Genomic DNA, 23,557 nt, shown 5'->3' with positions numbered 1-23,557 from the left:
ACAACACATCCATGGAAGTAATTAGAGATCTTATCCCAGAGTATGGAAACAAGTCTTCCAATTTTCCATCACTGCAACGCAACCTGCATATTTGGTCATTTGTTCAAAAGGCCATGTATGATTTGAGACAGTTACCAGAAAATATACATCTAGATGGTAATCTATCCCCCCAACAAACAATGGCCCTCAACAAATTAAAAAATAACATAGAAATAATTATAAAGCCGTCTGATAAAGGGGGTAACGTAGTAGTGATGGGAAGGGAAGACTATGTTAACATGTGTTTAGACATTCTGAACAACAAAGCGTGGTATAGGCGTATCCCAGAGAAGACAATATCTAAGTTTTACCAGGAATATAGAGAAATCATCCTTAGAGCATTTAATAATGCCATAATAACGAAAAGCACTTATGAATTTCTGAATGTAAAGAATCCGGTCACGCCTACATTCTATTCTTTACCTAAAGTGCATAAATGCATGAAGAAACCCCCGGGCCGCCCCATTGTGTCAGGGATTGGCTGTATCTCTGAACAGGCCAGCAAAATAATTGATGATTATCTCAGGCCCTTTGTGAAATCCCTACCCTCCCACATACAGGATACTAGAGATCTCCTAAGAGTATTGGAGGACAAAAATATACCTGAAAACGCTTGGTTGGTAACCATTGATGTGGAAGCCCTGTATTGTTCCATACCCCACTCGAGGGGGGTTGCAACAATAGCAGAATTCCTGAGAGAAAGGGATCGATCGACCTGGAAATACAATACATTTATTCTTGAAATTCTGGAATATATCCTGTCTAGGAATGTCTTCATATTCAACGATTCCCACTACCTCCAGGTGCAGGGAGTGGCGATGGGGACGAAATGTGCCCCATCGTACGCAAACCTGTACCTGGGGGGGTGGGAACGTGCTGTCTTCTATGGAGGGGACTCGTCCATGTACCTGTGCCACATTCTTGCGTGGCACAGGTACATAGACGACATCCTACTCATATGGACGGGCACCAAGGAGGAATTGGATTCCTTTATGGAAAGATTGGGAGAGAATACCTATAATTTGAAATTCACTATGGAATGTAGTCAATCTAAAGTCAATTTCCTGGATATATCAATCATGAAGGACACTGGGGGCAATTTGAGCACCGATTTATTTCGCAAATCATCAGCAGCAAATACGGTTTTACATTCCTCGAGTGCACATCCACATAGTCTGAAAAAGAGTATACCTTATGGGCAATATCTCAGACTCAAGAGAAATTGCAGTAAAGAGGAGGACTATTATCGCCAAGCTAAATTATTGCAGCAGCGCTTTTTGGAAAGAGGGTATAGCAAAAAATGCTTGAAAAAAGCGTTCAATAAAACCAAACTTAGATCACGAGATTCCCTCTTATATGATCAAAGAAAACAAACTAAAAAGGAACCCACCCGTATCATCACACGCTACTCGAGCAGATACAAACAGGTTGAACAAATATTGGCACAGCATTGGCACCTGCTAAGGGACGACTCCATTGTGGCTAAATATATAGGTGAGAGACCACAGATCACGTATCGTAGAGCTAGGTCACTGAGGGACCATCTCACCCATAGCCATCTTTGGCCAGTGGCAATCGCCGAGGGAAATAACCCCAGAGGCAATACCAGATGTGGAGATTGCAATTTTTGCAGATGGATCTGGGTTGGAGAGAGCATTCGGTTGCCTAATGGCCAGAAATGGTCTCCACGAGAACTAATAAACTGCCGCACAGTAGGGGTGGTTTACTATATGAAATGTTCCCTATGTAGAGCTTTCTACATAGGGAAAACTAAAAGACCCTTTCACAATCGGATACGAGACTATGTATATGAGGTCAATACGGGTAAACTGGTGTCGGCCATTAGTAGGCATGTTGGCCTCTATCATGGTTACAACTTGGATTGTATGAGCTTCTTTGCCCTTGAACATGTTAAGGAATCACCAAGAGGGGGTGATATAGACAGGAGACTTTTACAGTTGGAAACACAGTGGATCTTCTTGCTTGATGCGACAAGGTCACCTGGGTTAAACGAATATATCAGTTACAAATGTTTTCTATAGAACTTGTTCTTCTGGATTCTGTCCTGTTTAACCCACTTTTGGGGTTTGCTATCCCGACCTACTATCCAAAGTATGTTTACTAGGATTTTTGCTTTTTAGTGAGGGTATTAACAGCAATGTGCTCTTAATAATGCCACATGGATATAAAAAAGATATATATTTTTTTAAATAAATGTATATGTATTAATAGGTAACTAGTATACTTTGTTATCACGAGTCAATGTTTGGTCACATATCCAAGGGACTTTTGACAAAAATTATGCTATAAGCTATCTTAGAGATATAATATGTAGACAGTGATATATGCGTCTGAAGCTGTCTGCTATTCATTTTTTATTTTTATTTTTTTTTTTTTTTTTTTTTATTATATGCTCTCAGAATTGATGATTCATTTATACATTAACCCAATTAAGAAAAATCTCTGACTGCCTAAATTTTGAGGGTGTAAGATATAATGGGACTTTCTGTCTAGTCACCTGGGCCATAAACTCGGTATCAAGCATAATTTTAGGATTTCCTTCTTTATCTAAAATATATAGTCTATTGATGACTTGATAAGAAAGTACTTGTGCCCTTTTATGCATGCTATAGCTTTATTTGACCACAAGGGACCGCTGGAGATCAATGATGTATGTCCCCGGGCATTATTAGCAGGTACTTCCGCCTTAGTGAATACTGAGATGTAAATCAATTTGGGTGATTTAGCCCCTATTGGGGCATCTCAGTCGGCCGACAGTACTCCCATGCATCTTGTGGTGGGACGTGGCGATTGCTCTTTCCCTTCACTCTCCCTCCCTCTCACCAACGGGGAGTTTTTATGGAGTGGATGGCATATCGCACGTCCCGCCATTACTGCGCATGTGCGGCTTTTTCGCGCATGCGCGGCAGCATCCTCTTGTCTGACGTTCTCCTGGCTTTTGGCCGGAGATGTCAGCAATCAGGGGGAAATGAGAGAAGGCTGGTGGCGGCTGCCGTTTTGGCGCCAAACCCAGTCATTCAAATAGCCTGAGGATCTGTGAGCACAGCGAGATTGCTGTGCAAGCGGACCAGACGGGCTTTAAAGTGAGTACATATATGTAGGGCTTTCTCTGTCCTCCTGAATGGATTATTCGGAGGTGAGAATGGGCACGTTTAACTAACATGCTCCCCTAACATTATCTCCTTTTAGAACTCTTATGTGTCGTTGATTATTGGACTGGCTGGAATGACTTACTACATGGGACATTCCTATCCACACTAGCAATCCCATTACCCTATGATAGTCTGAACTGGTAGGCTATACCCTTTTTTACATAATATTAAACGAGCAACCTCTGCTGGCACCATGTGGCCAATAGCAGTATTGCACTCAATGTTCTCTTTTTTCAAACTTGCAGGGACCTTCCAGTGACATTGCTGTCCTCAGAAGGATTGGGGTTCTGCTCTTTTCTGTGGATCAATTCATTTTGACCTAACTAACCCCGGCCATCTCTCTATATTTCCCCTTGCTATTTTGGGCAGCCATGGATTTAAACTTACTATAATTCTGGTGACATACATTAAGTCCTTCTGAGATATTTGAACTCCATCTGTGGATGATTCAATCTACAATCGTTTTTGGACGCCCCATTGGCCCTTGTATCTATGTGACAACACTTTGAGTTGATTTGTGAGTATTGATATATATTTTTGTAAATTCTGGGTGAATGCTTGGATATATAAACATGTGGAATTATCCTTTACATAATAGAAATCATATTTACGATTGATTTGATAGATGCATGTATTGCAAAAAGATTTTGTAAATGCAAGACAAAAAGTACATTATCTATAATATATTGATTTTCTTTTTTTGTATGTTTTTTGCATATCAGTACTAACAGCCCCATGAACCTCAACGAGTCTCTGGCACCTATTTTGCCCTGAAGAAGCCATTTGAGGCGAAATGCATTGGTAACCCGTACCCTGCACCACTATAGGCTAGCTTTATCTATATGTGGAGTTGGGTGTGAGTAAGGTGACCTATAGAGGCCCACACTTATGGTCTGGTTGATATGTGTTGGGGGTTGTATTTATGTTTATATGTTAATTGTCATTTTAATGTTTGTAATTTGAAATAAAGCGACTTTTTATAATAATATTGTCTTGCTATCCTTTGTCTCCAGGGACGGGAGTATACAGCACCGCTATAGCCCCAATTACTAGTTTTTCAACTAATTTTTTGCACTTTCAGTCTAGGGGTGATGGTGCTGTTGGTTGAATGACTGAACGTTCATTTTTATAATGGCTCTAAATAAAGTTGAACTGATGTGTATGCCATGTCTTTTCAGAGAGAGGGTATGTGTCGTAGAGAATTCCATCAAAGTGTCCATCTGTTAATGTTGACACTATATCTTCCCAAAGCCCGTTCAGTGGGACAATCTAATGTTTTTGGTGTTTGGCCTATTTCTGTAACCGCTGGGATACCCCATCATTGCATTCTATAACCAGTATTCCTCTATATTATACTCTTCCACCTTACTGGCTGCTTTGCCAAGCCAAAGCCAATCTCTAGCACCCCTCCTCCTTTATTAACAGCTACCCCTGCCAAGCTGTGCACTTAAGGGGTCTCACACGTATGCATGACCAGTTTGCCCAGGATCTGAATTCTGAATTCTGAATATAGACCTACAGAACAGACAGTGCCCAGCCCAGACTTTGCTGTTTAACTGCAGACAGGAAACAGGAACTGTATTATCAGTGAAAAGACATAGAGTTTAATCATAGATACAGCTAAAAGCTTATTAGCACTGGCTGATGTATTTGCTGTACAAAAATACATAAACAACATATTCCAACAACCCTGCAAATGCACTGTGCCACTCAGCCTTGCACATCTACCCCTCTGTAAAGATCTTATCTGAGAACATGGCTGAGAGTTCAGATAAGGTAGCTAACGGGTGAAAAAAAGTGTGATGAACAAGAGAGCACTGAGGAGCTACACAGGGTGGTGTGATGGGCTGGAGAAAGGGCTGCTCAATCTAAGCATCTAAATATGCATAGGGTAGGAACAATGTGATCCATAAGGCAAAAGTCCAGCAAAAAGCAAGCAGCTATATATAAAAAGAGGTTGAAGGAGATGGAGTCCATAGGACAAAAATCTGTGTGCTGTAGGAAATCCTGTTGGAATAAAACACTTGTGGTATGCAGCCAGCTGGTAGAGCAAGAAGCAAATCTAAAAAACAAGACAAAAAACCGCAGTGCCAGTCTGAGTGTAGTATAGGAGTTATAACAATTTATTTTTAAAGGATTAGTCTCACAAGATGAAGGGATAAACAAGGCATGTAGATAGCAGTACGCCTCTCTGTATACACGCCGAATCACTGTGTGTGGTGCCGACTCCAGTCGCGGCCACTCTGGTGGTGTCCAGAGCTCCAAGGCTGGTGGGCAGCCTTGGAGTGCCTGACGTCACAAATACGATTTTGGAAACATGGTCAAACACTCCCATAGACACATTCCTAAACCTTGTGGACAGCCTTCCCAGAAGAGTTGAAGTTGTTATAGCTGCAATGGGTGGGCCAACTCAATATTGAACCCTGTGAGCTAAGCCTGGGATGCCATTAAAGTTCATGTGCTTGTAAACACAGGTGTCCCAATTCTTTTGATAATATAGCGTATAAAATGTTTTGGGGTTCTAAGTAAATGCTAGCAAACAATGTTGAGTTTAACATGTATGAGAGAAGTATTTGGCCTAGACTGGAAGTGGTTAAAGATTTACTTTTAATTTTATTATATCTTCTAATATATTGGGCTGATAATGATATAGTAAATGCATAGAGGCTGTTGACTTAGCAAGGTGAATGCTCACTTGCCTTAGTAACTAAGGCGAAACTGTTTTCGCTCTGAATACTAAATCATGTGCCCTGGAAATTAAAAAAAAAATGGATGTTTGCATGCACATGAATGGATTTTTAAAGTAAACAGAGCTTCACCTTATGTACTAAACTGAGTAACTATTTGTCCAGTTATTAAGCTCCACTGTCCTCAGTCTGCACAGCTAGCATATTGGTCATCAGAGAAATCCTGGAGGAGGCAGCTATGTAGAAAATTAAGCAAATAATAACCTGGTCTAACACTGTTTGAAATGTTCTTCAGCGATCAAAAAAGATTTCAGTTGCACAGCTGTAAGAGGATTTTTTTTTTCCAAGTGAAATAAACTCAGTATTTAGAAATACTTTAACTGCGTTGAACATGAACACTTTGATATTTTTAGCACTGTTAAATGTTGAGAAAACTTTGGGTCTAGGGAAAATCTTGGGCTGTATGCGGTAAAGAGCACATTGATTTTAGATCTTCTTACTGTAAATTACAGGAGTGCTATAAAAAAAAAATGCCACATTAAAGGCTGAATGTGTATGTAAAGGTAAGTGTGTTTTTGGCTTAATTCCAAAGACACTGCTGTGCTGACCTTGTTTCTTCAAGTGTTTTTCACATATTAAGCGGCACAAGCTGAAACTCAACTCACAGAAACAGATCAAGGCCAATCCATATTTATCATAATTTTCACACACTCTGGCATCGTATAGTATAACTATCTTCACTAGGAAAAATATGAAACTCAAACTGTTTCCTCTGCTCATAGAAATAATTAGGGTCAGTGCAAGAATTGTTGTCTACACAGCCTGCCAAGGTGCATTTTGCCCCCATCCCATTTGAGCTGTGTTGAATTGCCACTATATGGCAATGTGTAAAAAAAAAAGGGGGGGTGCCTTCCCCTACTTCCCTTCACTGGCTACGGGCAGCTGGTAGGTGAGACAAACTAATACTGGCCATACACTATACGAAAAATCGTTCAAACTAATTTTTTTCATCAAAAAAAACTTCTGATAACCCAAAAAAAGTTTTCTGATGCTGGATCTGTTGATCTAGTATTGTTTTGACCCCCCTCACTTATCATCTGGATTTTGTTAGTGTAATGAGGGCAAACTGACATGGTGGTCATATAACCACAGTGATTGTTCTACACAGTGACAGTAATAAACATTCACAATAACTTCAGGCAATCATTTGACCTAGAGTTGCTAAGATTATAAATCCAGTTCTCACTGTCAGACCTTTTTTTGTGGTTTCACTGATTAGGTAATTACTGGCTAGGAATAAATATGTAGTTTGGGAATTTTTTGCTACACCATAGTTTTAAACTATATTGGCAATGGCTGCTTTCATATTTCTATGACAGCTCCCTTTTAAAATAAATGATTAATAGGGCTAAATGTAAAGCTGTGTCTATGAGAACATTCCATTGTCAGCTGCAGATAAGTGTAGACAGCTGCAGGCAGACTCCCTTAGTATAGAAGACAATTGGAATATTTCTCTCTGGGAACAATGCACACTTCGTAAAACCCATACAGACAGGGCAAAATAGGTAATATGTGCTATTTACAAAAGGAATTAATTCACTTTTCTGTATCACTGTATGAAACTTACCAGAAAAGTGAAATTATGCTTTTTAGTTTTATCCCCAAGAATAACCAATCTGACCACAAGGCACAAGTTATACTAAACTATAATAGCAGTCCCAATTGAATGATTGCTGTTTAATCCAGGTTGTTAGATTATATACTTTTAGTATATCCAGAATCCCCATGCTTTCTTGTCAGCCATAATTGATTATAATGTGCAATGCCGTGATCCTATATTTTAACCAGGGGCCGGATTTACACCTCAGAAGCTTATGAGAAACACATTCTGGAGATCACCCTAACCCCCCAAGTAAGACCATTTTTTATTTTTCTTCATAAAATATTTTTATAAAAGTTTTTATGCTGTGGACCTGGATGTAATGGGGAACACTGTAGATGCATTGAAAAACCCCAGCATTGATGTCAGTGGACACATTAATAACCCCCAGAATTGATGTCAGAGGATGCATTAATAACCCCCAGCATTGGTGTCAGTGAACGCATTAATAACCCCCAGCATTGGTGTCTGTGGACGCATTAATAACCCCAAGCATTGGTGTCAGTGGACACATTATTAAACCCCCAGCATTGATGTCAGTGGCACACTATTAACCCCCAGAATTGATGTCAGAGGATGCATTAATAACCCCCAGCATTGATGTCAGTTGACACATTAATAACCCCCAGCATTGGTGTCAGTGAACGTATTAATAACCCCCAGCATTGGTGTCAGTGAACTCGCAGTATTGATTTCAGTGGGCGCATTATTAACCCTCAGCATTAATGTCAGTGGACACATTAATAACCCCCAGCATTGGTGTCAGTGGACACATTAATAACCCCCAGCATTGGTGTCAGTGGATACATTAATAACTCGCAGTATTGATTTCAGTGGACGCATTATTAACCCTCAGCATTGATGTCAGTGGACACATTAATAACCCCCAGCATTGATGTCAGTTGACACATTAATAACCCCCAGCATTGGTGTCAGTGAACGTATTAATAACCCCCAGCATTGGTGTCAGTGGATACATTAATAACTCGCAGTATTGATTTCAGTGGACGCATTATTAACCCTCAGCATTGATGTCAGTGGACACATTAATAACCCCCAGCATTGGTGTCAGTAGATGCATTATTAACCCCCAGCATTGATGTCAGTGGATGCTGGGGTTTTGGACCAACCTTTGACTGTACAGACAAAAGCCCAAACTTTTGCCCATTTAGTCCCCTCTTCGCCAGGAGTCAAACATGACATATAGAAGCTGTATTTCTACTTATTTTTTAAATGACAGCTTCCCACTGTCAATGGTTCCTGACAATAGGTTCACACCTTAGCGTTTTTGCAGCCCGCGTTTGTGCGAGCACCTCAGCCCATTTAACTGAAAGGGCTGCCGTGCCTGCATTTCCACAAAAAAAGGGGCATGCACCTTTTCAAAAACGCAGCCGCAAGGAAATCAAATGGTCTTTTTTCATGATGAGAGCCACACGCATAGGTGTGAACCTAGCGTGAGGAAGCAGTTTGTACTGGCACCTGTTCCATCCGTAGCAACCACCATTATCACAAGCTAATTGACTTACATGGCCAGGAATCCCATGTCACAAAAGCAAATGAGTGGGGATAGCAGTGGCATCACTTCCCAAATTTGGTCACTGGCCATATTTGGTCAGTGATCTCCCTGCCCCCTCCCTTTATATAGCTTTTGACAGTTGATGTCACGAAAATCAATTCCTTTTCTGTTAAGGAACCAAAACTAAACGAAAATGTGAGGGAGGGACGTTTACCCTCGCAAACTTCCAGTTTCCATGGAGCTCCATGCTTAGCAGTCAGAACTGTGCAGCATCGCAGGCCTCCTCAAATGACCGTTCAGAGCAGCACTGTGCATTACAGGCCTCAAGATGAGAGTCCCGGCTCACGACCATCCAGAGCAGAGCACTGTGAGTGTGTACATTACAGGCCTCCCCTCAGACCACCGCCCAGAGCACTGTGCATTATAGGCTTCCCCTCAGATCACCATCGAGCACTGTGTAGCACTACAGGTCTCTCAGACCACCATAGCAGAACACTGTGCATTATAGGCCTCCCCTCAGACCACCATCCAGAGTATTGTGCAGCATTACAGGCCTCCCCTCAGACCACCATCCAGAGTACTGTGCAGCATTACAGGCCTCCCCTCAGACCACCATCCAGAGTACTGTTCAGCATTACAGGTCTCCCCTCAGACAAACATCCAGAGTAATGTGCAGCATTACAGGCCTCCCCTCAGACCACCATCTAGCATTATGCAGCACTACAGGCCTCTCAGACCACCATCCCAGAACACTGTGCATTACAGGCCTCCCCTTAGACCACCATCCAGAGCACTGTGCATTACAGGCCTCCCCTCAGACCACCATCCAGAGCAATGTGCAGCATTACAGGCCTCCCCTCAGACCACAATCCAGAGCACTGTGCAACATTTCAGGCCTCTCATACCACCGTCCAGAGCACCGTGCATTACAGGCCTCCTGAGACCACTATCCAGAGCACTGTGCATCATTACAGCCCTCTCAGACCACCGTCCAGAGCACTATACAGCATTACAGGCCTCCTCAGACCATCCAGGGGAGCTAAATCTGTATCTCTGAGTTTGTTCAAACCTTAATACCATAAATAATAACATATTAGAATTTTGTACTCCAGGAGTATATAACAAGTTTGTAAATTCTAGAAAAATGTTTAAATAATGCATTACAATTTAACTAAACCCAACAGATTTTAGTCAACTAAAATGTAGGACATTTTAGTTGACTAAAATGTACTGCAGATTTAGTCAGCTAAATACGACTAAAACCAAAACAATTGCAGATGACTAAAATGGGACTAAAACTAAAATGGCATTTTAGTCAAAAGACTAAGACTAAAACTGAATGGAAATTTGCTGTCAAATAATACACTGTTTGAGAGGCTTAATATCAGCTTTAGCTTCGCTTTGAAGATATTGCAGGTATGAGATATCAGCACACACACAGGACATCTGCCAAGCTTCATTAAAGCTTCAAAAAAAAGCACCACCGAACCATCATCGTAGCATCGCAGAAGCATCAAAAACACATAAATATAGCATGTTGAAGCGGTAGGTACTTTAATGTGTGTTGACGTCGAAGAAAGTATAAATGAGCCCTTATAATGGTCTTGTGGTTATTAGAGGAGACACATACTACTGCCAAATCTTGTGGCCACGCACTATACAATCTGATTGTACAATCTCATTTAGATATACCATCAACGATGTAGTGTAGAATCCCTGTCTTGTCTCTGGTATATTTCAGACAATACTGCCTCATTAAAAATGTCCTGCTCTTTTAACCATTTTCTTTTAGAATATAACTTTTGGGTTAGGGTGATAGCACCAGGCAGTTGTTGCTGACAGTCTGTTCAATAGCTTTTTTTCAACACCTCACTGCATCTTAATAAGTAAATACACTGTGCATTGAAAACATTGCACACCCTTAGCCCATGATACTAAAAGCAAAAAAAAATCACCCTCAGTTCATGAATGACTCTTATCATTATCGCTTATGTTAGATCTACAACTGTATAACCATGTGCTGTTACATTACACAATGTATTTTCTATGCTACATACAATACATTTTTATGTGTTAAAAAAAAAAAAAAAAAACCCCCTTTCTGGGTCACACTAGTCCCTCTCTGCATTCTATGCGCGGGTGCTCTTTTACTCTTCATTTTAGAAATCAAAACTTCATGCTTTATTCTGTCATCTTTAGGCCTTATGCACACTGGACATTATAAAAAAGCCAGTAGCGTTAGCTGTAAAAGCTGTAGCTGTAGAATGACATTCGCAGTGTTTTTGCAGTAGCGTTTTTTAGCTGTTGCTTTTTTTACCTTTTTTTTTAGCAAAACTATACTCCCACAAAAGCTTATGGCTCAAAAATGCTGATAAATGCAGAATAGCTAAGTTTTTAAGCTTTTATCAGAGTTAGAACGTTTTTACAGCTGAAAAACTCCTCTCAAAACCCACTAGTTCTGGGGTTTTTCCTACCAGAAAATGCTAATAGCAGCCTATGTGTGCATGAGCACATAGGATAACATGCTGGGGAGCTTACTGACTGCAGAAAAAAACGCCTAAAGCCAAAAACAGCAGCTGTTAAAACGTCCAGTGTGCATGAGGCCTAAACGCTAAAAATATCCTGATGCTAGCTATTTTCAAACACATCTGAAGTTTATATTCTGAATATTTTTGGAATAATTTACGATAAGAGAACGAGAACATGTTTGGCAATGGCTTTAGCTTTATATTTTAACCACTTAAGCCCCGGAAGATTTTACCCCCATTCCGACCAGGGGGTATTTTGCGATTCGGCACTGCGTGACTTTAACGGACAATTGCGCGGTCGTGCGACGCTGTACCTAAACGAATTTGGCGTCCTTTTTTTCCCACAAACAGAGCTTTCTTTTGGTGGTATTTGATCACCTGTGAGATTTTTTGATCACGCGCTATAAACAAAAAAGGAGCGTCAATTTTGCAAAAATAGCAATATTTTTCACATTTTTTTATATGAAATTCCCCAAAAAAAAATTTAAAAATCAAATTTTTTTTACTTTTTCGGCCAATTTGTTTTATGCTACCTATGTTTGGTAAAAAAAATCGCAAAAAGCGTATTTTGATTGGTTTGCGCAAGTTATCGCGTTTACTAACAAAGGGAAAGATTTCTGTCATTTTTGTTGTTTTTTTTTTTAACGTGTAATGGCGGCGATCTGCGATTTTTTTTGCGGTACTGCGACATTGGGGCGGACAGATCGGACCCTTGACTGACATTTTTGACACTTTTGGGGTTACCAGTGACATTTCTACAGTAATCAGTGCTATATATATATGCACTGTTACTGTAAAAATACACTGGTAGTGAAGGGGTTAACTTTATTTGGAAGGGAGGGGCTGTGTGTATCCCTAGGGGCGTGCTTTCTACTGTGATTGGCTGGAGCTTGAGCTGTATGGACACTGATCAATGGATCTACATACTAGATCCGAGTGATCAGTATCCTAACAGCAAGGAGAATGACAGGTGGCTTGTTTACACAAGCTGCCTGACATTCTCCCTCTCCCCCGCCGATCGCCGAGTGACCGGCGGACATCGGGGGGTCCGTGACCACGCGGGAGCGGGAGCGCGCCTCCGGGGGCGCGCGCTCGCTCCCTAGACCCTCACAAGCTAGTGACGTAGCCCTACGTCACTTTGCCTGTGAGGGGCTGACTGCCGACGTAGATCGGCGTTAGGCAGTCGGCAAGTGGTTAAGACCAAACTTTTATATAGTTTTATAGATCTGCTGTGGCTTCAACTTACACTGTGCAATTAAGACCTATTACCGCTGGGTAAAAAAAGCAAGTGTCAGAGCCAAAGTTATCTAGAAAAGCATTTTTTATGTATTGTGTGGCAGTGTGTTACCCCACCAGGGTGATGAAGAAGGATTCTCAACCAGGCAGGTTGAGGGACTCCAGGGGCTTTGCTTAATTAGGAGGAAACTGGCTTTTCAGTTTCCTCATGATTTAGAAAAATCAGTTTTGAGACCAGGAGCCTGGGGATATCTTTGCGATCAGGGTGGGATGAAATCTCCAGTCCTGGGTCCTGATTTTGTGAATCACCAGCTCATTGATTTGTCAGGTGATTGCTGGGTTATTAGTAGTGACCTTACCATAGTTATGGGTTCCACCCTTCCAAAGAGTCAAGGAGTGAAAGGGAGAAGCCAGAAAGTGCATGTGTGCACTGGAGAAGCCAGAGGGTGCATCTGTCCACTGGAGAAGCCAGAGAGTGCATGGGTGCACTGTGAAAGCCAGAGACCCAAGCCTGAGGTCAATAATAATAAAGCGGTATGGAGAGGTGCTATATCAATTATATAGAAAACAGTGAAATAACATATACAGTATAATAGTATGTATATAAATTAGGGATTGACCGATTATCGACAGCGCCGATATATCGGGGGCCGATATGCACTTTCCCCGATAGATCAGAATCGGCCCCTGAGGTTACCGATATTGCCGATATTTAGGGAAAGTGCATGTGCTGGAGTGATGCCTACAGCTAGAGGCATCACCCCGCTACCGGTGTCCATAGCCGACGGTCAGCTGTCTTTTAATGTCAACCGATGCGGCTGAGAAGCCACTCGGCAGTCATTACAAGGAGCGGGAGGGGATGCCCCCCTCTCCCGCTGCCTTCCGTGGCTCGCCCAGGTCTCCTGTCCCATTGGGAGACCCGGGCATCCTACCTCCACCGCCGCCGAAGAGAAAACCCGCTCAAAGCTGTATTTGGCTCTGATCGGGTCTCCATGTAAAAAACCCAGGAGTGATGTCATGACATCACTTCCGGGTACTCGGCGCCAAATTAAAAAAACTGACAGCATTCAAAACAGCCAAACTTGGCGTTTTGAATGCCTTTCAGTGCCGAGGAGGGGTTTGGGGTCTTTTAGACCCCAAGATGCCTCCACAAGGAGTACCTTTGGAGGAAAAAACAATTGTTTTTTTACATGTCCGGAAATATCGGCTGATATCGGCATACCGATATCTGATGACCAAAATATCGGTATCGACATTAAAAAAACTATATCGGTCGATCACTAATATAAATGTACTCATACTTCAACAAATATAAATACAGGTGAGAAAAATAAATTTCTGACTATTAGACAATATTTAAAGTAAATGTGCAAAAAAAAAAAACCTATACATAAAAAGGTAATGCACACTTTTGCACACCATCCAGCAAATGAATGATGAATCCAAGACCCACAAAGATAAAAGTGAAGTGTCCAAATGCAATGTGCAATAGTGATGAATGACTAACAAAGAAAGCCTATTATTCCGTGAATGCTGTGATCCAAAAAATAGTGACAAAGGTGCTCTTTCCCAACAACCGATAATCCAACACTAAGTGCAGTGGCCGCTCACCTTGAGGCAAATAATATTGCGTTTTCCCAAAAATCAATCGGGCCTGAGGTCGCTGCCAGGAGTCAGGAGGACTCCACGTGGGAGCCAAAGCAGTAAGGGGCTGCATGCTGCATTATGCGCACAGAGGATGTGTAAAGACTATCTGTGAGAAACAGACAAAGGCCTGAAAGTGGAAGGCCTGAGCTGCATAGCTGAATGTATAAGCCAGAAGGCTGATGGTCTATTTCTTTGCTAATAAGAGCCAAGAGATGGGATGTCTACCATTGTTTGGTGTTGATGGTGAAACCCCCTGCGAGGGAAATCATGTTGTTTTTGTTTTTCTGAACTTTCTTTAATAAAAGTCGGCCAACAAGCCCTGAAATTGAACTATTTGGTGTGGACTATACTCGCTAAGAGGCCAAGCTAAGAACTGAAAGTTAAAAAAGCAATCACACATCAAAAATATATGGTGCCACAATTTGGTGTTGCTGACACTGTCCGTAAAATCTGTACTGTTCGGTAACACCACATACAGCTTGAAGGCATCTCTCAAACAAATAATTTTAAGAATTGGTATTTTACAATGGTGCCCCTAAAGTCACATTAAAAGAAGAACCCCCCCGCCCCTGGATTTTAGTTTGGACAGATACCCTCATCCCTAATAAAAAGTGGAAGTACCACTGCATGATAAAAACGCACTGAAACTGCATTTAGCCCAAAGGGGAAAATAAACAATAGGGTTTTAGAATCTAGACCTCTTACAGGCCCATATTGAAAAATTCCAGGCAACATAAAAACCCCACAGGGGGTCCAGCAGCAGTGACACACTCTATTCAAACCTTTAAAAAAGACCTTTATTGATATTCATATTATATCATGGAGGTCTTCCAGGTGGGGAGGGTAAAGGCCTGCATGTCCAAATTAGGAGTTTAGGCTATAATACTTAGTTGTAGTCTTTGAAAGTGCTGTAAATATTTTCCTGAATGAACAAATAAAATTCAGCATAGTCTCAGTAGCATTCAGTGATTTTTAAAGCAATTGATGATGGTGAATACCAAAGCATGTGTTAGTGAGTCCTAGATGTTCCTTTGAAGAATGTGGATAATGAAGGCGCTTTATAAATGTAATACATTTGGTCACTGATTGGCAAACACATAATTTTCCACTTTATAAATTTGCCCTTTTGATAGTATTTGCTGGCATTTGCCTTTGGCCACATTACCAGCCTGTATCTGGATTTGCCTATCTTTTAAACAGTACCTTTTCTTGTCAAACTCAAGCTGAACTAGAAAAAAAAAAAGAGTGGAAAAGTGCTAATGAAAATTCATTTTTTTTACTCCTAGTGTATATTTTGCATTTGAAATTGAAATCTTATGTTTTACATAAGTAAAATCTTAGAAATACTTTAGGAGCTTGTTTCACTTCTTTCACAGTTCTCCCATTGCCGTTCATACATTTATGAAATAAACCATTTATGATGCAAACTGAGTTTGTACTTGTATTCAGGAGAAGGTCATTTTGTGGCCACTAAGCATTATTATTTTAGAATGCATTTGCACATAGTTCCTGAAAAGGACAAAAAGTATGCAGATGGATTGTCTGTGTAGCTGACTAGTTGCTGCCTGTAGGTATTGTTACAAATCATGTAAAAATGTATTGTGAATTAAGGGCTCAATATCAGTGAATTAAGTGAAGCTGTTTAAATTTAATTCTGAATTTTTATTTCACTGGAGCCTGATTATGACATCTTTGTCTGATAAGGAAGACTTGGAGTGCGTTGGGTATTGATAAGGATTATGAAAAGTGCCTGGATGTCTAGTGATATAATTTATAGCTTTAAATTTAAAGCTTTTTTGGCCCCACTTCCCCTATGGATCACAGGAGTGCAATTTGCTCTTTACTCCTATGACCCATTTTCAGCCGCCAGCAGGCTAAAGTCTGCTGTTGGCTGATGTCACTCAGCCAGTCCAGGCTCTGGAAATATCCTAACTTTAGAGCCGGAAACCCCCCAGATGCCTGGACAGGCAGCTGGCTCAGTCTCTCAGTGAGCCGCTGGAAGACTGAGCCAGCTGCTTCCGATTCCTCTACAGCCTGGCAGTCCAGTGAGAGCTGGATGCACAGAGCAGAGAGCCAGTGGCTGACAGCAAAACGGATAGTTTACGTTGTAGAATATATACATATACATACACTAAGAAAAGAAGAACAATTATAATATTGGTATGAATAGTGAGTCGTCCATAACACAATCTCGTGCCTAAAGCCAAATGGCCACTCACATGACTCAGAAGTCAGAGAAGCATATAAAAAGAAATCAATGGAGAGGACACAGCTCCATTCCAGATTGTAAGCCAAGAGCAACACCACTATCTGCTGCAGATGATCACCACCACTACCACAGCGGCGTGAAGGTCTTGTGATGTCACACACTCCAGGTGGGGAAATGGGCATGGAAATGAATCTTGGGATTAGCACCCCCCTTTTGCCAAGCCTCGTGACCCAAGAATTACATCCCACCAGCATCACACCACAACCTTACCTAGCAGTGCTGGAGACTTGATTTTGATCTGCTGAAATGCAGTACCTATACCTGGACAATGAGAAATCAGAAAAGAAGCAGACTGATAAATATTTAATTCTGTTCTTTGGTTCTGTCGTCATGTTCCTTGTTAGCACATACGCAATGAAATACAACTAATTTATTCTTTATGCTGCTTCTTCCTTTTCCAGTCTAGGCTGTACAGGGACTGCAGGAGTCTGCTATTCATTGAAATTCAGGTACTTACACTGATTTCATTGAAAAATAGGGATGAGCCTATCTGCTTGCGTTCAATTCCCCAAAGATCCAGTGAATCCTGTTTAAGATTCAGTGAACCCAAACCTAGCTGTGAATCCCATTGAAGTCTAAGGAGGTTAATATAGTGAGAAGGGAGTTCAGGAACAGTAGTGAAATGGGGATGCTGGCATACATTTTAAATGTTGAAGTTCGCATGCATGTGTAGTTGCCCAGTGTTATTACCTTTCTGCCGCTAGGTATTGACACCATGTTGGTTAAACCAAAAACTCTACACTGCCCCTAGAGCAGACTTGGCTTTTGTTGATAGTGCTGCTGATCTCTTCTAACACAGAGTGACCTTTTGCAGGTACATTCAATCAGCTCCCAGCACAGGAAGTCTCACATAATTAATAACTTATTTGTGACTCTTGAATGTCACATGATCTACTGAAGAAATCTGAAAAAAAGTTATTAGCGATTGAAGACTGCCTGTCGTAGGAGCTGATTTTTTATATCTGTGGTGATTGGTCGAAAATAAAGGAGATCAGCAGCACTGCCACCAACTGCTAGATCTGGGAAATGCTTTCTACACGTGTACAGTAGAACCCAAAAGACTTTTATGGGGTCAGGAGACATCAGTCCCATGGAAATCCAAGTGGTTCTACTATACATGTGTAGGCAAAAGGGAGCAGAAAATGCACTGGCCATGGGTAAACATTGCAGCCCAATTATAGTGGACAGAACTGTGTGAGAATACAGCAGAGAGGAAGGAAGGTGTGTTAATTCAACAGAGTAGGAAGAGGAAAGGTTGAAGATACATTTAGAAAATCCAGTTTGAAAGATTCCTTATCCTGTAATTTAAAATGAATTACAGTCAGGTCCATAAATATCGGGACATCAACACAATTCTTATCTTTTTGGCTCTATACACCACCACAATGGATTTGAAATGAAACAAACAAGACGTGCTTTAACTGCAGACTTTCAGCATTAATTTGAGGGTATTTACATCCAAATCAGGTGAAAGGTGTAGGAATTACAAACAGTTTGTATATGTGCTTCCCACTTTTTAAGGGACCAAAAGTAATGGGACAATTGGCTGTTCAGCTGTTCCATGGTCAGGTGTGTGTTATTCCCTCATTATCCCATTTACAAGAAGCAGATAAAAGGTCCAGAGTTCATTTCAAGTGTGCTATTTGCTTTTGGAATCTGTTGCTGTCAACTCTAAATATGAGATCCAAAGAGCTGTCACTATCAGTGAAGCAAGCCATCATTAGGCTGAAAAAACAAAACAAACCCATCAGAGAGATAGCAAAAACATTAGGTGTGGCCAAATCAACTGTTTGGAACATCCTTAAAAAGAAGGAATGCACCGGTGAGCTCAGCAACACCAAAAAATCTGGAAGACCATCGAAAACAACTGTGGTGGATGACCGAATAATTCTTTCCCTGGTGAAGAAAACACCCTTCACAATAGTTGGCCAGATCAAGAACACTCTCCAGGAGGTATGTGTATGTGTGTCAAAGTCAACAATCAAGAGAAGACTTGTGAATACAGTGAATACAGAGGGTTCACCACAAGATGTAAACCATTGGTGAGCCTCAAAAATAGGAAGGCCAGATTAGAGTTTGCCAAACAACATCTAAAAAAGCCTTCACAGTTCTGGAACATCCTATGGATAGATGAGACCAAGATCAACTTGTACCAGAGTGATGGGAAGAGAAGAGTATGGAGAAGGAAAGGAACTGCTCATGATCCAAAGCATACCACCTCATCAGTGAAGCATGGTGGCGGTAGTGTCATGGCGTGGGCATGTATGGCTGCCAATGGAACTGGTTCTCTTGTATTTATTGATGATGTGACTGCTGACAAAAGCATCAGGATAAATTCTGAAGTGTTTCGGGCAATATTATCTGCAATAATATTATCTGCAATATTATCTGCTTCAGCCAAATGCTTCAGAACTCATTGGACGGCGCTTCACAATGCAGATGGACAATGACCCGAAGCATACTGCGAAAGCAACCAAAGAGTTTTTTAATGGAAAGAAGTGAAATGTTATGCAATGGCCAAGTCAATCACCTTACCTGAATCCGATTGAGCGTGCATTTCACTTGCTGAAGACAAAACTGAAGAGAAAATGCCCCAAGAACAAGCAGGAACTGAAGACAGTTGCAGTAGAGGCCTGGCAGAGCATCCCCAGGGATGAAACCCAGCATCCGGTGATGTCTATGCGTTCCAGACTTCAGGCTGTAATTGACTGATAAGGATTTGCAAACAAGTATTAAAAAGAGAAAGTTTGATTTATGATTGTTAATTTGTCCCATTACTTTTGGTCCCTTAAAAAGTGGGAGGCACATATACAAACTGTTGTATTTCCTACACCGTTCACCTAATTTGGATGTAAATACCCTCAAATTAAAGCTGAAAGTCTGCAGTTAAAGCACATCTTGCTTGTTTCATTTCAAATCCATTGTGGTGGTGTATAGAGCCAAAAAGATTAGAATTGTGTCAATGTCCCAATATTTATGGACCTGACTGTATAGGACAATTATCTAACAATAGGACAAACATCCAACTTATTAGACTCTGAACTGCTTTAAACCATATTTGCTAAAATAGTTGAATGAACAGTTCAAATCGAGCAAATATCGCTTGTTCCTCTCTTTGGCGAACACCCAAATTTGCAGGGCACTCGGCAGAATGTTCACCTGCTGAGCACCCCACAATGCACTGCACGCTGCACAGTCTAATCCCTGATTGAGCAAAGCTTTGCCAAATCAGGGCCAGTGAATAGCTGGGTATTAAAGAGCAGGCCATGAAGCCAGCCATGGCATCCTTACCTATGGAAGAGTCATCAGCTGTCAATAGGCTTCCCCACTGGCAGCTGAATGGACAAAAAAAAAACATTGCTGGCAGAGCCCCAGTGTCCCAAAGCACCCCACCCATGTTAAGGGAATGTGGCCTGGTATGGTTCAGAAGGGGGGGCACTTGATCACCCCCCCTTTTCTGAGCTGCCGGTTTGCATGCTCGGATAAGGGTCTGGTATGGCCACACTGTTGTTTTTTTTTATTTATCATTTTTGTATTGCCACCAACGGTATTGTATTGCTGGCCTTTAAAATGTCGTTTTTTTTTCTTTTTATAAGTCAGTTTTGCTGCAGCAGGTTCTATACATGGTACAGATGCGCCACTTTACAAGCAGACTAAGTGGACCCCCTAGGCACTAAATTTAAAGGAATTCTTCTTTTTTATTGTTTCACTTTAAGGATCATTAAAATCATTGCTCCTGTAAAAACATTATTGCATTGATACATGTCCCCCAGGGCAGTACCCGGGCCTCTGAAGAAGAGGGGATTCCTTTGAAAGGCATAAGCTATTTTTGGAGTTCTTCATTCCAGGACTGTCTCCAACCATTAGACTATGTTGAATGGAGAACTTGGTGGACATATACTATTTACCTCGCTTGTAATTTCTTCATGTTTGTGAGTATGCATACTTTATTAACACAATAAATTGCTGTAAAAGATAATGCACTAAACCCCCAATACCCTTTTTATGGCCAATAACTTTCATATAAGCCTTCAAAATAGACACTTTTGATTTTTCAAGTTCAGGTCTCATAGACTTTAATAGAGTTCACAGTTCAGTTACGAACTTCTGCGATGTTCGAGAGTATATATCAAACATATAATATAGCAGCTCAGATTTAATAAGGTGGGAGTTTCTAAATTTAGGAGATGAGGCATAACTTCTGGGATGTCTGGCCACTGACTTTTCCCTCTAGACATACAGTATATCACAAAATCCCCAGTGAGACCAATTAGTCCTTTGTCTCTGGGGACACTGTGCACATTGTGTACGCCACTTTCATTACTACAGAACCCATTCCAATGTGGCACATATTTTCTAGACGTTCTACATCCATATTTATTTTTAATTCATTTTTCTTCTAAGAATAAAGATTGTATATGAAATACAACACTAATATTTATCAATCCTCTTTACTAAGCTATTAAACCCAGGAAAATATTATTTGGAAAATGCAATCTTAATATCAGGCCAAGACAAAGGGGGGTTTAAAACTCAATTTGTCTTACTGTATTATATTACAACAGGGATAGGAGAGGGATAGTGGGGTATGATGAAAGTGGGTGATATCATTTGAGGGGGTTTAGGTACTCACTGTTCTTGCAATTCTTTTTCAAGCAATGCAACAGCATGCTGCTAGCAAAAGACGGCTCAAACATCAGATGTCAGTAACAAATCATTGCTGCTCTTTGAGCACCCAAACCTACACAAAGGTCCTATAGATATAAAATAGAAATCAGTAAACACACAATTGAAACAAAAACCCCAAAAAAGAAAGCCTTAAATTGATAAAGGTAACCAGTGACCTCAAATCAACTTTCAATAATAAGAACAAAAACAAAAAAAGGAAGCAAAGGTGTTGGTTGCCTAAAGTGCTAGCATTTTCTTAAAAATTCTTCCTATGTAGATTGTCAGCTTTCCCTATCCCGTCATTACAACAGCAACCAATACACTGACAGTTTGGCTGTTCTATGCCACCCTTTTATATTGAGAGGCCTTGGCACTTCTAAGTCAAATGGCCATAGTTTAAAGTGCATTAGAGCTTATTTAGAAAAAAAAAAAAAAATCTCCTAGGCGAATCTACACATTGCCACTACAAATCTCCAACCTATGTGGACCCAAACCTCATCCCTAATTAAAATATGCATATAATGATGTATTAAAGAGTATGGAGTTGCATTCATTTGTGTGTTTTAAATTTGCCTGGATTTTAACTTTAATGCTGTATAATACACACTGCTCATGAGGGCAATAACGTGTTTACTTATTGAAATCTTTCTGTAAAGAATAGTTTCTATAAAGACCGCATTACATGATTAGCATGGCTCTGGAGTATGGTTTGGGCAAGAAGAGACACTGAATGTATGTTTTGAACATAAATCCTTTACCAAAGACTTTGAGTATAAAATATAATAACATATAAACATAAAATGCACAACTTTCCGAGCAGGCTTCGGCAGCACACAACTATGTTACAACAACAAGAAACCTTGCTGCATAGTGTACTCCTGGATTGTTAATACAATTTAGCAAAGGATGAAAATGTTCCCTTTTGCTTTTGCTATGACTGCTGAAAAATGTGTTTTTGATTAAATGCTCTCCTAAATAACTTCAAATCTACTGTATATCTGTAATATAGATAGGGGGTTCCGTGCTTATGGAAATGGTAATTGGCTGCAGCCTACCTCAAAAAATATGGACTGTGCAGTCTATATTTGATAACAAGTGTAGGGATGTTGAGGTAAGTGCCGCTGCCTAGAATTATGGAGGTATAGTGGTGTAATACTAATGAAATCTCTAACACCACAAATATAATGCAATCAATAACATAAACAATCAGCAATATATAAAAAATAAGTAAAATATAAAGTGCAACAAGTGATGACGTTAGTGAATACTATGCCACAATCAAAAAAAATAATAATAATAATAATTTAAATACTCCAAAGACATGCTGGTAGGTTAATGGGATCCTGTATAAAAGAAAAAAAAATTGGCCCTACTATGTATGTATGAATGTGAGTTAGGGACCTTAGATTATAAGCTCCTTGAGGGCAGGGACTGATGTGAATGTGCAATGTATATGTAAAGCGCTGCATAAATTGACAGCGCTATATAAGAACCTGAAATAAATATAAAATAAATATAAAGTGATTAGTGAGCAAAAAATGGTCAAACTGGATAAAGTGCTATCGAAGGAATGTCGGCCTCTATTCAAAAAAGTGGGCAGTAGATAATCAGAATGAGGCAAATAAGTAAGGTGATTTCAGTGAAAAAATTGGATCCAGTATAATCAAAATTCTGATCTACTGCCCACTTTTTTGAATAGTGGCTGACATTCATTGGATAGCACTTTATCCAGTTTGGCCATATTTTGCTCACTAATCACTTTATATTTATATTATTATTAAACTTTTTTTGATTGTGGCATAGTATTACCTAACATCATCACTTGTTAAACTTTATATTGTACTTATTTTTTATATATTGCTGATTGTTTATGTTACTGATTGCATTATATTTGTGGTGTTAGAGATTTCATTAGTATTACACCACTATACCTCCATAATTCTAGGCAGCGGCACCCACCTCACCATCCCTACATACTGTATATCTGTGCCTTTTCAAGTGCATTCTTTGGCTACTCTTCATTGGGTTCTTCATTGTTTTTAGCTATTTTTAAATCAATTTTCAAATATTCTAGAAATATACCTAGGATCTTGAAAGTGTGATTGCTGTGATGACCATGTCAGCCTGTCCACTC

The sequence above is a fragment of the Pelophylax lessonae genome, assembly GCF_965119305.1.
Source record: "Pelophylax lessonae genome assembly, chromosome: 3".
Lineage (NCBI taxonomy): Eukaryota > Metazoa > Chordata > Amphibia > Anura > Ranidae > Pelophylax > Pelophylax lessonae.
The sequence above is the reverse complement of the archived record's forward strand: the minus strand, read 5'-3'. Positions refer to the sequence as shown.